Source organism: Vombatus ursinus, unplaced genomic scaffold, assembly GCF_900497805.2.
Source record: "Vombatus ursinus unplaced genomic scaffold, bare-nosed wombat genome assembly UNPS02000749.1, whole genome shotgun sequence".
Classification (NCBI taxonomy): domain Eukaryota; kingdom Metazoa; phylum Chordata; class Mammalia; order Diprotodontia; family Vombatidae; genus Vombatus; species Vombatus ursinus.
In genome coordinates, this window is record NW_020940527.1 from 18,342,487 (window position 1) to 18,355,793 (window position 13,307).

The 13,307-nt window shown below is 42.5% G+C and overlaps 1 protein-coding gene across 1 annotated transcript in view; it reads left to right on the forward strand.

Moving 5' to 3' along the window:
* CELF6 (CUGBP Elav-like family member 6) overlaps nucleotides 1-879 on the forward strand; it is a 96,555-nt gene extending 95,676 nt beyond the window's left edge. Inside the window, exon 13 of the mRNA XM_027858018.1 lies at nucleotides 829-879. The gene's annotated coding sequence lies outside the window, so the exon portion shown is untranslated. The remainder of the gene's footprint in view (nucleotides 1-828) is intronic.
* Nucleotides 880-13,307: the final 12,428 nt, after the last annotated feature.

A 13,307-nucleotide genomic window follows, 5' to 3' on the forward strand; every position in this document is an offset into this window, starting at 1 on the left:
GTCTTAAAGGAGGCAAGGGAAGCCAGGAGGCAAAATGGGGACGGAGAAAATTCCAGGCATGGGAGACAGCTAATGAAAAGACAGGGAGTCAGGAGATGAAAACTCTTCTCCTCCCAAAACAAAAAACCATGACATTTTTTAAAACAAAAATTTCAACTCAACTTCTAAAGGTTCAAAGTTATCGTGAAAGCTCAAATTCTTACAAGGTAGAGGTTCTTGGGTCTTAAATGGATTGTAGCGCTCACACACTGTTCTCCAACGTTGCCCTCCCTTTCTCTCTCTTGCAGGAACTCCTGAATCTCTAATCTAGAAAAGAATTATAGCCCTACCTCAGCATACATACTCATGCCTCTCTCCCCCCCATCTCCCTGCCTCCCTTCTCCTACTTCTCTAGGATGTCAGCCTTGAACCTAACTGAGGCAGTGGGCATCCTTATTTTCTTTTTTTGTTTGTTTTTTTTCATGTGAGACAATTGGGGTTAAGTGACTTGGCCAGAGTCACACAGCTAGTGAGTGTTATGTGTCTGAGGCCAGATTTGAACTCAGGTCCTTCTGACTCCAGAGCTGGTGCTCTATCCACTGCAACATCTAGCTGCCCCTCATCCTTATTTTCAATGGAAGAAATGGAGATGCCATCCCAGCGGTTGGGGAGGCAGAACTGGTGAGAACCAGGAGATTTGGGCCAAGATATTAGCCAGGCCTGAGAGTTAGGATTTGCTGCCCTGCACCCACCCCAGCCTTTCCATTCTTCCCTATAGTGTTTTCTAGCAGCCATGCCCTTGCTCCCTCCTCCCTACTAACCTTCCCTCTGGCCTTTGCTCTGTTGTAGGCTGGAAGCCCTGCCCTGTATGAAGAGTGTTCCCCTTTTCCCACGTACAGTATCCAAACCTGTAACTCTCTTTCTTTGCAAAATATCACACTGGAGGAAGAGGAGGAAGCTCCTGTCCTGGCTGCACTCAAGAGAGAGAGAAAGAAAGAAAGAGAGAGAGAGAGAGAGAGGAGAGCAGTTGAGAAAGAGAGAGTCGCCCTGGTCATGTGGTGGGGTCTTTTTTTTTTAAAACTCTGAATTGATTTTTGCTTTCTTTCTTACAAACAAAACAACCAACAACACAAACCCGAAGACCGGGATGCAACTGAACTGGACACACGGAACCAAGCAAGCCTTCAGGGAGGCCAGTGACCTAGGAGGCCTTCGGTTTCTTTGAGCCAATCAGAGCTGTTGGGAAGAGACAGCTTGGAGCACTTTGCTGCACAGTAGTGCTAGAGGAGGTTTTGCCAGGACCGGTGAAGCAGGTATCCCCCTGCCCAGTCTTGCAGGAGGAAAAAGATCTAAACCAAAGCCAGTGAGGGGCTAAGGCCAATGTCTCATGTTTTGTTTTTTGATTGTTTTGGGTTTTTTTTTAAGTGAGTCTCTCCACATCTGGAGTGGAAAGAACCAAGGCTGACAAGATGTTCAATTTCTAGAAAGAGATAAGTATTAAGATCTAGCCCTCATGAGCGTGGGGAAAGGGAAGGAAAGGAAAGTGGGATAGAGGGGCCTGCTGGTCCCCTGGCTTATCTGCCCTTTCCTTACTGGGGAGGCAGGACTTACTTCTTTCAGTCATATCATTCCTTAGAGTTTAGGGACCAAAGGACTATTGCTTTTTAAGAAAAAAAATATATCTATATAAATAAATTAATTTTCAAAAACAAAACAAAAAGAGAAACAAAACAAGGTCAAGAACAGAATCTCAGAAAAGCTGCATTGAAACAACCACAGAAAAGGATGGCCCTGGGGAGAAAACGGTGGAACCTCCCTTCCCCCCAGAGGCATAAGGGTAGCAGGAGATCTGAAGGGGCCTGGGAAGGGGGAGGCTGAGGGAAACTTTCTGCTGAGTATTTCATTCCCTGGTTATCCCCTCCCCTTCCCCCCCCCACTTTTTACATGAAATAAAGGAGATTGGACTTGTGTGCAAGTAATAGAAGAACCATGGTAACAGTGACTCTCCCACAAACCCAGTGTCAACCCCTTACCCTAATGACCCTCCAAAGCCCAGTAAATGGACCCTTTCTGTCCCAGAGCCCTGGCTTCTCTGAACCCAGCTTCATGCCCCGTGTGAATGTAGGTCAATCTTATTTCCGGGTCTAGGGTCCCAAACTGAGCTACCCCTTGTTTCTTCCACTTGGCACTTATAGCCATATTGGCACCATGACCTTTGCTCTCTGGGTAAAGGGAGCTGGCACAGGCATGAATGCCAGACCTGTGTTGTACACCAGGAATAATTCCTTCCTTTCTTATCCGCTTTGAGCTTACATATCCTTGTTAGTGCTAATTCTATAATGATTTTAACCTCACTCATAGACTATCACCCCCAGCCTAGCATATTGTGAGAAAGGAAGAACTGGCTGGAGGGAGGGAGGGCAACACTTTGACTCCAATTTAAGTCAACAAACATTTATTGAATATCTACTATGTGCAGAGCACTGTCCTAGGCACTGAGGGAGAGGCAAAGATAAATAAGACCCACCCGTGGCTGTCAGAGTTAATAATCTTGTGAAGGACTTTCTAATCTAATAGAGCCTGAAGAGAAGAGCAGTTGGGAAAGCTCCCTAATCCCTAGGCAGGTGAATCTTCTCTGAAGATTTCCTCTCCCTCTGACCCCTCCCTCCCCCACCATCCCAAGCACTTCAGGTCCAGCCCATCTACTGCAGAGCCCAGAAATGTGACTTTTAAAAAAAATGGAAAGAGGAATTTGCTGAGTTGTTAGTCAGTAAAGAATCTAGCTGGTCAAAGATGGATATCTGTCCAGCCCTGGGTGAGTCCAAGAAGCGGCCTAGGTGGCAACCTCATTCCCTCAGTCATCTGCTGCTTTGGCTCACTGGCCATCAGGGGGTAAAAGTGCAGAGGATTGTGGGGAGGGGAATGTGGAAGGATCTCCCTTGATCACTCCCTTACCATATGGAAGCTTCTCATATCTAACAAAGTTTGCTACTTCTCTGATTCCAGATCACCTACTATGTCCCCTCCTCAGCTAGGGTAGGGAAATGAGAATGAGGTGGCAAGGAGGATTTGACTAGGAATACCTGGCAAGCAGATCCCAAGCTTTGCTCAGCTTAAAAAATACTTTTTTCTTCTGTCCTTACTCAGATCAAAAACTTAATGCTAAACAACCTTCAAGGTCATAGCACCCAGCCTCCTTTTTAGGTGGGAAAGCTGAAGCTCAGAAGGGTAAAGCCCATGGTCACACAACAAATAAGCCTCTGATTCCAAATCTAGCATCCTTCCCACTGGGCCATATGTTCTGTCCTAGGACCAAAAAAAAAAAGTCACAGTCCTATGCTAGGCCGTGAAGCACCTTGTCCCCACGCCTTCTGAGGAACACACCCCTGCCTCCTAAGTCTATCACTTCCCTACCTTGGCCTTACCTTGCTCCTCTCCGCTCTCCTCTCTGGGCCTCAGTTTGCCCACCTGTCCTATAGACTCAGAATGTGTGAGAAGGGTTGCACCTCTGGCAAGAAAGGTTCTATACCATATATCTTGACAGATAAGAAAAGGTAATTTTCATTAGGTTGTTTCAAAATGGGAATGTCACATTACACAAGACCCATTAAGGAAATAAATGTTTTGCCAAAATACTTTTTCATTCCTCTAAAAAAGGCACCTCTCCTATGCAACAGTGTCTCATGGGTGCTTCTCTATGGTGCTTTTCTACAGTGAGTTGCAGTATTCAGCTTATACACAGCAGGTGTCATCTGTTTGCTTATATATGACAGTGCACTGTATGCTTATATGCGGCAGGCACAGTATACAGCTTATATACAGCCTGCGCAATCTGTCCATTTATATAGAGCAGGTGTAATCTGCAGCTTATGTACAGTGAGTGCCATCTGTCTGCCTATACGCAGTGGTGCTGTCTGTCCACTTACAGAAGGTGGACACAGTATACAGCTTATATATGACAGGTGCTACTATCCGCTAACATAGAGAGGGTGCTTACATAGTAGTATATTTCGTCTCAGTGCAGCCTCTTACCTAGGAGAATACCTCCTCTCTCCCAGGCCAGCCTGGAGCTCTCAGATGTTTTTTTTCTGAATGTTGAAGTTTGCCATGCTCTAGCTAATTCCCCATTAGATGGGAGCCCCACAAGAACTGGTCTGCCTAGCCTGATAGCTGAGGTGTTAGGCTGGTCTTGATGCCCAGATGTTGACAGGGCAGGACAACTGGCAAAATAGATGTCATGCCAAGCACTGAGAAGCCTAAATAGATAATAGGGGGGCCTTTGGAGGGGAGTCATCCCCAGGCTTCCCTTCCCCAATCCTCCCACGGTACAAAAGCTAAGGCTTATTTTCGCTCACCTATGAACCCTGGACTCTTCCTCAAAAATCTTTCCCCTTTTCCACCACAAATACATTTTCTCTGAGAAAAAAAAAAAGCTCAGCTATATCTATCCTAGTGTCCCCCTACACTCATTCTCTCTCTCTCTTTCTCTCTCTCTCTCTCTCTCTCTCTCTCTCTCTCTCTTTTTGTTTCTCCTTTACATACACACGTGCACACACACACACACACACACACACACACCCCCTCTGGTCTTTCCATAATGCTGGATCCTAGGGCCTTCCTCAAAGTGGATCTGTCTTTCCTTCACCCCAGTTCCTTCCTTCCCACTGATGTCACTGTTACAGGAAATGAGATTTCAGTCATAACCTCATTTAGCTAGGCTTAGCTTGGAATCCTGGGTCACTCACTCTGTGCAAATGCCCCATGTCTAATTGGGCCCTAAAATGGGAGAACATGTCCCAGAGGAAGACACAGGGGAATTTCCCCTTCTTCAACCCAAGGATTATTTAGGGAGGATGTGTGGAACCACAGAATCTCCAATCTCTTTCATAATCATTTTTAAAAGACTTTTCCCCTTTTCCCACCTGTACTGCTGTCATGATTCTCCTGGGGGCAGCAGGAAATCACTAAAAAATTAAAGCTGAAATAAAACTAGGGAAATTAAAGGACAATGCCCTTGCTCATACATATAGATAAAAATTAGAATCATTGAATCATGTCCCCTGTACCCCAAAACCTCTTCTCCAGGCTAACCATCCCCAATTCCTTCAACCATTCCTCCTATAACTTAATTTTGAATTCCTTTAGCAAATCAACCCACTCTGGACAAGTTCCAGTTTGTTAATATCTCTCTTAAAATATAACACCTATAACTAAATACAGTACTCCAGATTTGGTCTGACCAGCACAGAGTACAGGGTTATTATCACTTCTGTTCTCGACATAAGACAATCTGAATGCAAATGCAACCTAAGATCACACTAGCTTTTTCTGGCAGCCATTTTTGACATATTGTCCCACCTGGTCCATGCAAATGAGACCAGGTGGCCAGGAATGAGTCCATGCATGATAAATGGAAGTGAGCTTAATCTAGTTTCAGCCCTCTTTTTTGGCCTCATCTCTTGTCTAAGAATGGGAAATTTGCCTGCTAAGCATCAGAGTATCCCAGTCTGGGGCAAAAGTAGAAGATGTGGTCAGAGATACAGCCTTGTTACCCAGGTAAACAAAATGCATTATTCTTGGGCAGGAGTGCAAAGGAGCATTTGATAGCCAGGTAAACAACATAGAACATTAGAAAGATTTGTGTTGATAAAGTCTTATTAAGGCCCCATTTTTTTATTGCAGGCCCATGCTTTTAAGTCTACTTAAGAAATCACTATTTTCTCTCCAGTTAACCCATGCCACCCTCAAATCTTTTTCATGCGAACCGCTAGCCATGTCTCCCCACCCTCCACTTTACTAAAAGCAGAACCTAAGTGCAGGACCTTACATTTATGCCAACAAATGTAATCTTAATTTTGGCCCAACATTCTAGCCTGTTGAGATGTTTTTGGACACTGATTCTATCATACATTGTATAGGTTCGTTTCATCTGAAAACTTGATAAAAATGCCTTCTATGTATTCAGTCAGGTCATGGATAAAAATGTCAAACTGGACAGAACCTGGTGGCATGCTCTTTGAGATGTCTTTGCAGATTGATACTGATCCATTGACCAACAATTTTGGTTATGGTTGTTCAACCAGCTGGAAATCTACCTAAAAGTGCAACTGTCTACAAATATATCTCAAAAAATTTTGTCAAATACCTTGCTGAAATATAGATGCACTATACTGATGGCATTTCCCTGATTATATCAGTCTCATAACTGTTTTCAAATAAGGAAATTGTTAGTTTGGTATGGTTTGTTCTTAGTGAATCTATGCTGACTCCTAGTGATGACGCTTGGTTGTCAAAATGCTCATGCACCATCTATTTAACAATTCATTCTAGAACTTTGTCAGAGATTGATGTCAACAGGGAGAATGCAATTCACATGCATGCACATGGACAGACCTGCCTGGATACATATACAGAGGCACACAGGCCATTAAACCACCTTCTCCAGGTAGCCACTGTGTGACTTCAGGCACCAGAAAGGCAGTCTACTTCCCCCAAAAAACATCTCCCTTTTCTTTGCCCTAGTAGTTGAAGGTTTTGATCCTGTTAAAATGTGAATCCCTAAGGAAAGCTGAGTGGATGGGAGAGGATGGACCAGACTTTAAGTTGTTATCAATCATTTAGTCCTGAGTGTGGATGAATTTAACAGACCCTTTCCAGGTAGGAGGGTGAGTAACAACAGGAGGACCCTAGCTGTTAAGGGAAGAAGGAGAGCCACCAGGAGATGAGGAGACAGAAGCACCAACACAAATTCCAGTGACTTCACAATTTTATCCAGGGTTAGCCCTGATATATATACACAATGTATACACAATGATAGACTCGCAAAGACAACAAACACACAAAGGTGCACACATAAAACCTTGAGGAAAATTGAGACCCATCTGACCAGAGATCTGTAGAGTCGCGTGGTACCTTCTATTATTACTGATCAATAGGAGACACAGCTCAACACCCCTGCCCTTAATTCCCAGCTCAGCCTAATCCAATCAATCAGAGGAATCCAGCTTGGGAACAAAGAGGGTAGGACATTCCAATCTGTCAGTCCCTACTCCCCTCCCTGAGAATTCCTATTCCTATCCTCAGAAAGAAAGACATAGGTGCCCCAGGGCACCAAGGTCTCTGGTTCCTGCCTACAGGAATGGCAGCTGGATCCCCTACCACAAGGGGCTTTTGCAAACACCAACAAGCTTTTCCCTGGGTTTGCTGGACAGCCTAGGGGAGGAAGGTTGGGGGTGGGAGGAAGAAGGAACCAGGGTTATCTTGTGGTATTACCCAAACCTGAAAGAGGTTGGATTTATCCTCTCTTTTACAGGAAAAATAAAATCTACAACTCCAATTTCTTTGGAAGCTAAGGGATCAAAAAGAAGTTTAGATCTGTACTAGTGGGGGGGGGGAGCGGGGAAGGATTCTCCTGTCCTCATTGCTCCTTTACCATTGAGAGGAAGGAAATGAAGCTGCTTGCCCAAGTACTAGGGAGTAAGCAGGATAGTACTCAAAAGCTGAGATTCCATCTTTTATCTTTTATGCTGGGTCCAAGTTCATTTTGGAAATAAAATCTCAAAACTCATATTCACAGCCTCTTCTATCTCCTTGGTCTCTACACAAATAAAATCTTGATGTGAGTCCCAGTGAGGATGATGGAGGGCAAGGATCAAAGACTCTACTTGGTGAAAAAACTTTTGGGTAATCAGCAATAGCAGGGTTGCAGATAGCAGAAAAGAGCAACTGTCTCCAGCCACAAGAGGGTGAGTGGAGAACGCACCAAGCACTGTTTCTCACACACACTATGGTTTTAATGTCCACACACAAATCATAGAATCCCACAGCCCATGTGGTGTGACTTCCCACTCAATGTAGGCATCATTTCTATACCATCTGACCACTGCTTAAACACATTTCACCTCTCTAGATCTCAATGTCTTCATGTATAAAATGGCATTTGGAAGTGATAATCTCTAAAGTCCTCTGCAGCTCTAAACTTCCAGTGAAGGGAAATTAACTATCACCCAAGGTTCGTACATTGTTGGACAGCTCTAAAAATCAAGAAGTTCTTCATGATGGGGTATATATACCCCCCCTGTAACTTTCACCCACTGATCCTGGTTCTGTTGTCTGAAGTGGAACAAATCTACTACTTCAATATAATAGTCCTTCAAATATTTGAAGACTTTTATCATGTTCCCTCCTAAGTCTTCTCTTTTCAGAAACATCCGTAGCTCTCCACTCATTCTTTACATGGCACGATCTCAGACTCCTCACCATTCAGATCATGCTACTTTGGATACACAGTTTTGTCAATCTCTCTTAAAAAGCAGCATGCTCGTTATACCATACTCCAGATATAGTCTGACCAGCAGGATAGTTAGCTCCCACAATCTGCACATGATTCTTCTAACTTACTGCAGCCTACAGTCAAATTAACCTTCTTAGCAGCTGTATCACAGTTATTTCACATTAAGTTTTTGGAAAACAAAAGATGACAGGACTTTTTTCATAGGAACCATAGCAAAGCCAAGACTCCCTCCATCTTGTCCTTGAACAACTGTTTTTGGTGGGGGGATTTTCAACATTTGTCCCTGTTAAATTTCATCTTGTTGGTTTGGATCCAGAATTCCATCCCACTAGTATTATTTTATAAATATATATTTAATCTTTACTCATGACCAAAGAAGTAAAAAGATATAATAAAATACATTAAAAATAATTGCAGGCAGGCTATGCATCCAGAGCCTCTTCTAGCCCCATGCCACTCACAACAAAGGAGTTCCTAGACAAATATCAGATGCCTAGATCCAAATGCTCATACAGGTACCTGCAGTGTCCCAAATACTGGTTTTAGCAAATACTCCCATTTTGCCATTCATTACTAAGTGTCTCCTATCCTGCCAAGACAATTTTGACTCTTGATTCTATCAACCAGCACATTACCTATCCCTTTAATATGTATCTATGACAGAGTTATCCAAAATAATCTAGTCATGGAACAATTTGGGGCTAGAAATATATTGTGAAAACCCATAATTGCTGGTCCCGGGAGACACTGGGATAAAAGGCCACTTGGGAAATTACAAAGGAAAACAGAAGTCCAGAGGACAAAACATGAAGGAAGACTGTAGTCCACATATCAGACACAAGACATGAGGGAGATGATGGGGAATGGGTCAAATAAAGTGTATGGGTTTACAATTTTGAATTGTGAGAGACATAAGGTATGAGAGGAACATGTATTATGGGTTTTTCAGCCACACAATAAGTAGGGAGGATGATGAGGGTGGAGTATCATACAATGTAAAAGGAAGTTGTAGAAGGCCTGTGTCAATGATGGCGGGGGTTAGAGGGAAGTCCATAGTGAATATATCACACATAGTATATGAATAGGGAAAACTGAGGATATATGTGTTAGATAGAATATAAGGAAAATTTCAGAGAGGTGGTCAGATCAGTGTTGGAGGTTACAGTGATGGTGGACATCAAACATGTAAGGGGAGAGGGATAAAGAACAGGTACACACAATATGAAGAAATATAGGGCAGTGGGGTAAGGCAGACAGAGATGGAGCTGCAGGTTGAGAGAGATGGGGATGGATTTGCAGTGAGCAAAAGGGGAGGACAGAGAATATCCTTCTCACACCCAGGACTCAAGATAAAGAAAGCTCAATGTCAACAGTACCCCAGTTTCTCCCCAAACCAATGCAATGATTGTCCTGAAAACAATTCAAGTTATATACAACCTAAGAGTTAGAAGGCTCCTTGAATCCAATCGAGGCCATTGAATCCAATCTATGCTTGAACAAAACTCCCCTGTATAACATACCTATTTGATGACATTTAGCTTGAAGACATTCAAAGAAGAAAAATAGCGTACCTCCTAAGTAGCCCATTCCTCCTCTGAAAAGCTCTAATCAGGAAATTTTTCCTTCTGTCAAGCCGAAATTTGCCTCCTGGCAGCTCCTACCCATTGCTCTTATTTCTGTCTTCTGGAGCTGGGCAGAACAAGTGTAAGTAATCCCTCATCCAAGAGACACCATTTGAAATACTTTAAGGCAGCCATCATGTTGCCCCTAAGTTTTCATATGGCATGATTCTAAAGCCCTTTGTTATCATGGTTGCTATTCTCTGGATCATAAAGCATGAGACCTGCTGAACACAAGACTTCAGATGAGATCTAACAAGGGTAGAGTACAGCAGAACCTCTCTAATCCTTCATATTAGAGGTATCAAACATACAGCTGCTGGCCACATGTGACCCACAACACTATCCTGTGTGGCCCAAACCAGATTAAAATGTAATTGAGAAATATTTTCAAATAAATAAAAATTCAGTAAAACATAGATAATATTAATACATGATTTTCTAAGTTAATACATGACCTTAATACTATGCCCTTCTTAATACAACCTAAGGTTACATTGGCTTTCTTGGCTACTATCTTGAGTCAAACTGTTGATTCATGTCAAGCTTGGTGTCTATTAAAACCCCTCAGGTAATTTTCAGGCAAATCGCTGATCTAGCCATGCCCCTAGGTGGCATAATGGATAGAGGGCTGGACATAGAGTCAGGAGGACCTGAGTTTTAATGCTTACTAGTTGTGCGACTTTGGGCAAATTACAACCTCAATTTCTCAGTCTGTTTCCTCATCTGTAAAATGAGGATAGTCTGTATAATGAGGTTAGTCATACTCTCATATGAGTTGTTGTGAGGATCATACTCTCACAGAGTTGTTGTGAGAATCAAATGAGGTGACATATGTAAAGCCCTATTGACACTGGGCATTCTTTCTTTATCTTGTCCTAAGTATGAGGTTATTCTCTAACCACCACACCCTCTCCCCCACCTTTTGCTCACTGGGTTCCATTCCCATCCTTCTCATGCCACATATCAATCTCAAAGCAGTATGTATATGCTAGTTCTCTGTCTCTCTCTAAGGAATTTAGTCCATATTATCCTAATTATTCTTTCTTTAAACCCTTAGAAACTAGCACTTTTAAAACATAGTTATAACATGGTAAGCTCTGGTCCTCTCTCCCAAAGCCAGGCTAGTTACATCACTACTCAGGATTCCAAGGTATATGGTTGTGTCTTCTATTCTACCATATGTTGGTGAAGTATGCTACCATCTACCTCAGCAATGAATTCTTCCATTTCTTAGAAGGTTAATAACTAGAACCCCATATCCATTTAACCACTTAACATAGATTAGCATTTACAAAAAAATATTTACTTCACAAATATGGCAAAAAGAAAGGTACAAAAAATTTTCCCAATAACTTCAATGTATAGTCTCTCCTATAACACTTCAGTCTCTGGGGCACTGGGCTCAAAACTTAGCTCAGTTCCTACATAGCACTGATACCACCAAGTTCACATTCAAAGGTATCATCAATGCTGGATGAATCTTTGTTTCAGCTTTCACTGGCATAGGTCCAGAAAGTCATTTCAGAAAATCATTCCTTATACATTAGAACATGAATTCTGGTCTGGTGGCAACAATCAGCCTTGAGTTCCAACCCCCAGATTCCTGTGGCTTGCTCTCCTCACCAAGTTGGAGATGCCACTTCTTGCACCTAGAATAGAAAAGAATAAATTGAAAGACCAAGGAGGCCCCGTTTCTCAAGGGCCATAATCTCAGAAGGGGAAGAAGGCCATGTAGTCTTTTGCTTAACAGCACAGTCACTGTGAGTAAAGGAGTCCCCTTGCTCCCCAAGATGGAAATGCAGTGATGAGATGATGAGATGACTGAAACCTTTTTAAGGATGTTGTCAGTTCAGGCTATGAAACCAAATTAAAAAGGCTCCACCCACCTATATGGTCAGCCAACTGGAACTAGTTACAGAATGTCCATGTTCCACAGTCTCTCCAAGGCTCTTCCCTTCCCTTCACCATTATCATGATTTTCTCAGAAGCCATCTCCCCAGCCTCCTCCTTGTGGAAAGACACCATTTGAGCAAATTAATGGGGCCGGCACATGTGTCAGCCTCCCATTACATAGAAAGTTCATGTCAGACTATACCTGGCTTTCCTCAGTCACAAATTCTGAAATGGAATGGTCACTTCCCTATGAAGTTCCCATTACTTCTTACCCAGTAACCAGTTTCTCCATGGTGGTGAATCATGTCCAGAATATCCATTAACTTTGTTGGTTCACATTTTGGAATATGAAATTAAGGCAACCCAGAAAGTTGTTTGCCTTCTGCTTTAGGCAGAGAGGGAGCCCTACAAGATATGCAAATATTTGAAGTCCCCCATCGCTACCATATCATGCCATCACACCAATGCTGTGATATGTCTATATCCTGAATTTATCCATTCTTTTTCTGTCTAGGTGATCTATACTTCTGTTCCTTTGTTGACTTTCACCGAAACAGTATCCATCATGCTTCCTAGACTTCCTCACAAGTTTATCCTTTTAATGTACAAGTACTAACAGTGATGCATATACATGCACACAAAGGAACACACATGAAACACATGCCTTTCAAATACCCACAATAGCCTAGCGATAGGTCTTGTGCCACCAAATCTCAGTAGCAGCTACAGCAAAATTTACCTCCTTACTTACAGATCTGTAACAACTGTAACTCACCTCCCATATTTTATGCACGTGTCTATGGACACCTAACCCCATTAATTTTATTACTGGCTCCATTCCTTGGATTTTTGCCTCCTATGGATTTCTAGATGCTTCTACTTTCCTTCCTATAGCATAGTTTCTATTATATACAGGCAGTTTCCTCCCTCTCCCTCCTTTTTCAGTTCAAAACTCTTTTTGATTTGACTTATAAGACTATGAGACATTCATATCAGCCCTTGTTAGGTGCCACCACTCCATCTCCACCCAAGAGTATGTCACTCCTATTTAAAAGTGGTCCAAAGATCAAAATGCCCTTCTCAAATATTATCTTCTTAACCAGTACCTCAGAAGCGAGATCTTATTTTGCTTCCTGATAATTCCCTCCACACCCCCACTACCATCAGCTTTCATGAGCTTCAAAATAGTCTTAGCCTCCTTTAACCACATGGAATAGAACACCACAAACCATGAAAGTTTGAGAAATGCTGGCCTATGACATCCTCGTCTACTTACTAAACCTGTAACCCAGTAGAAAAAAGAAACTATTTGGCAAGAAACACCTTTAGCAAGCTCCTAGTAATTAATCACTTTTCTACTTAAAACTTCCTGTTTAATCATCTGGTCTAACTTGACATCAAGCTTAATGACCTTCAATTTATCCCCCCTTTTTGAAAATAGTGACACCCATATTGAATTTTCTGGTATCCCTCATTCTACATAACTTTTCAAAGATTAATGACAGTATTTCTGAGATTAC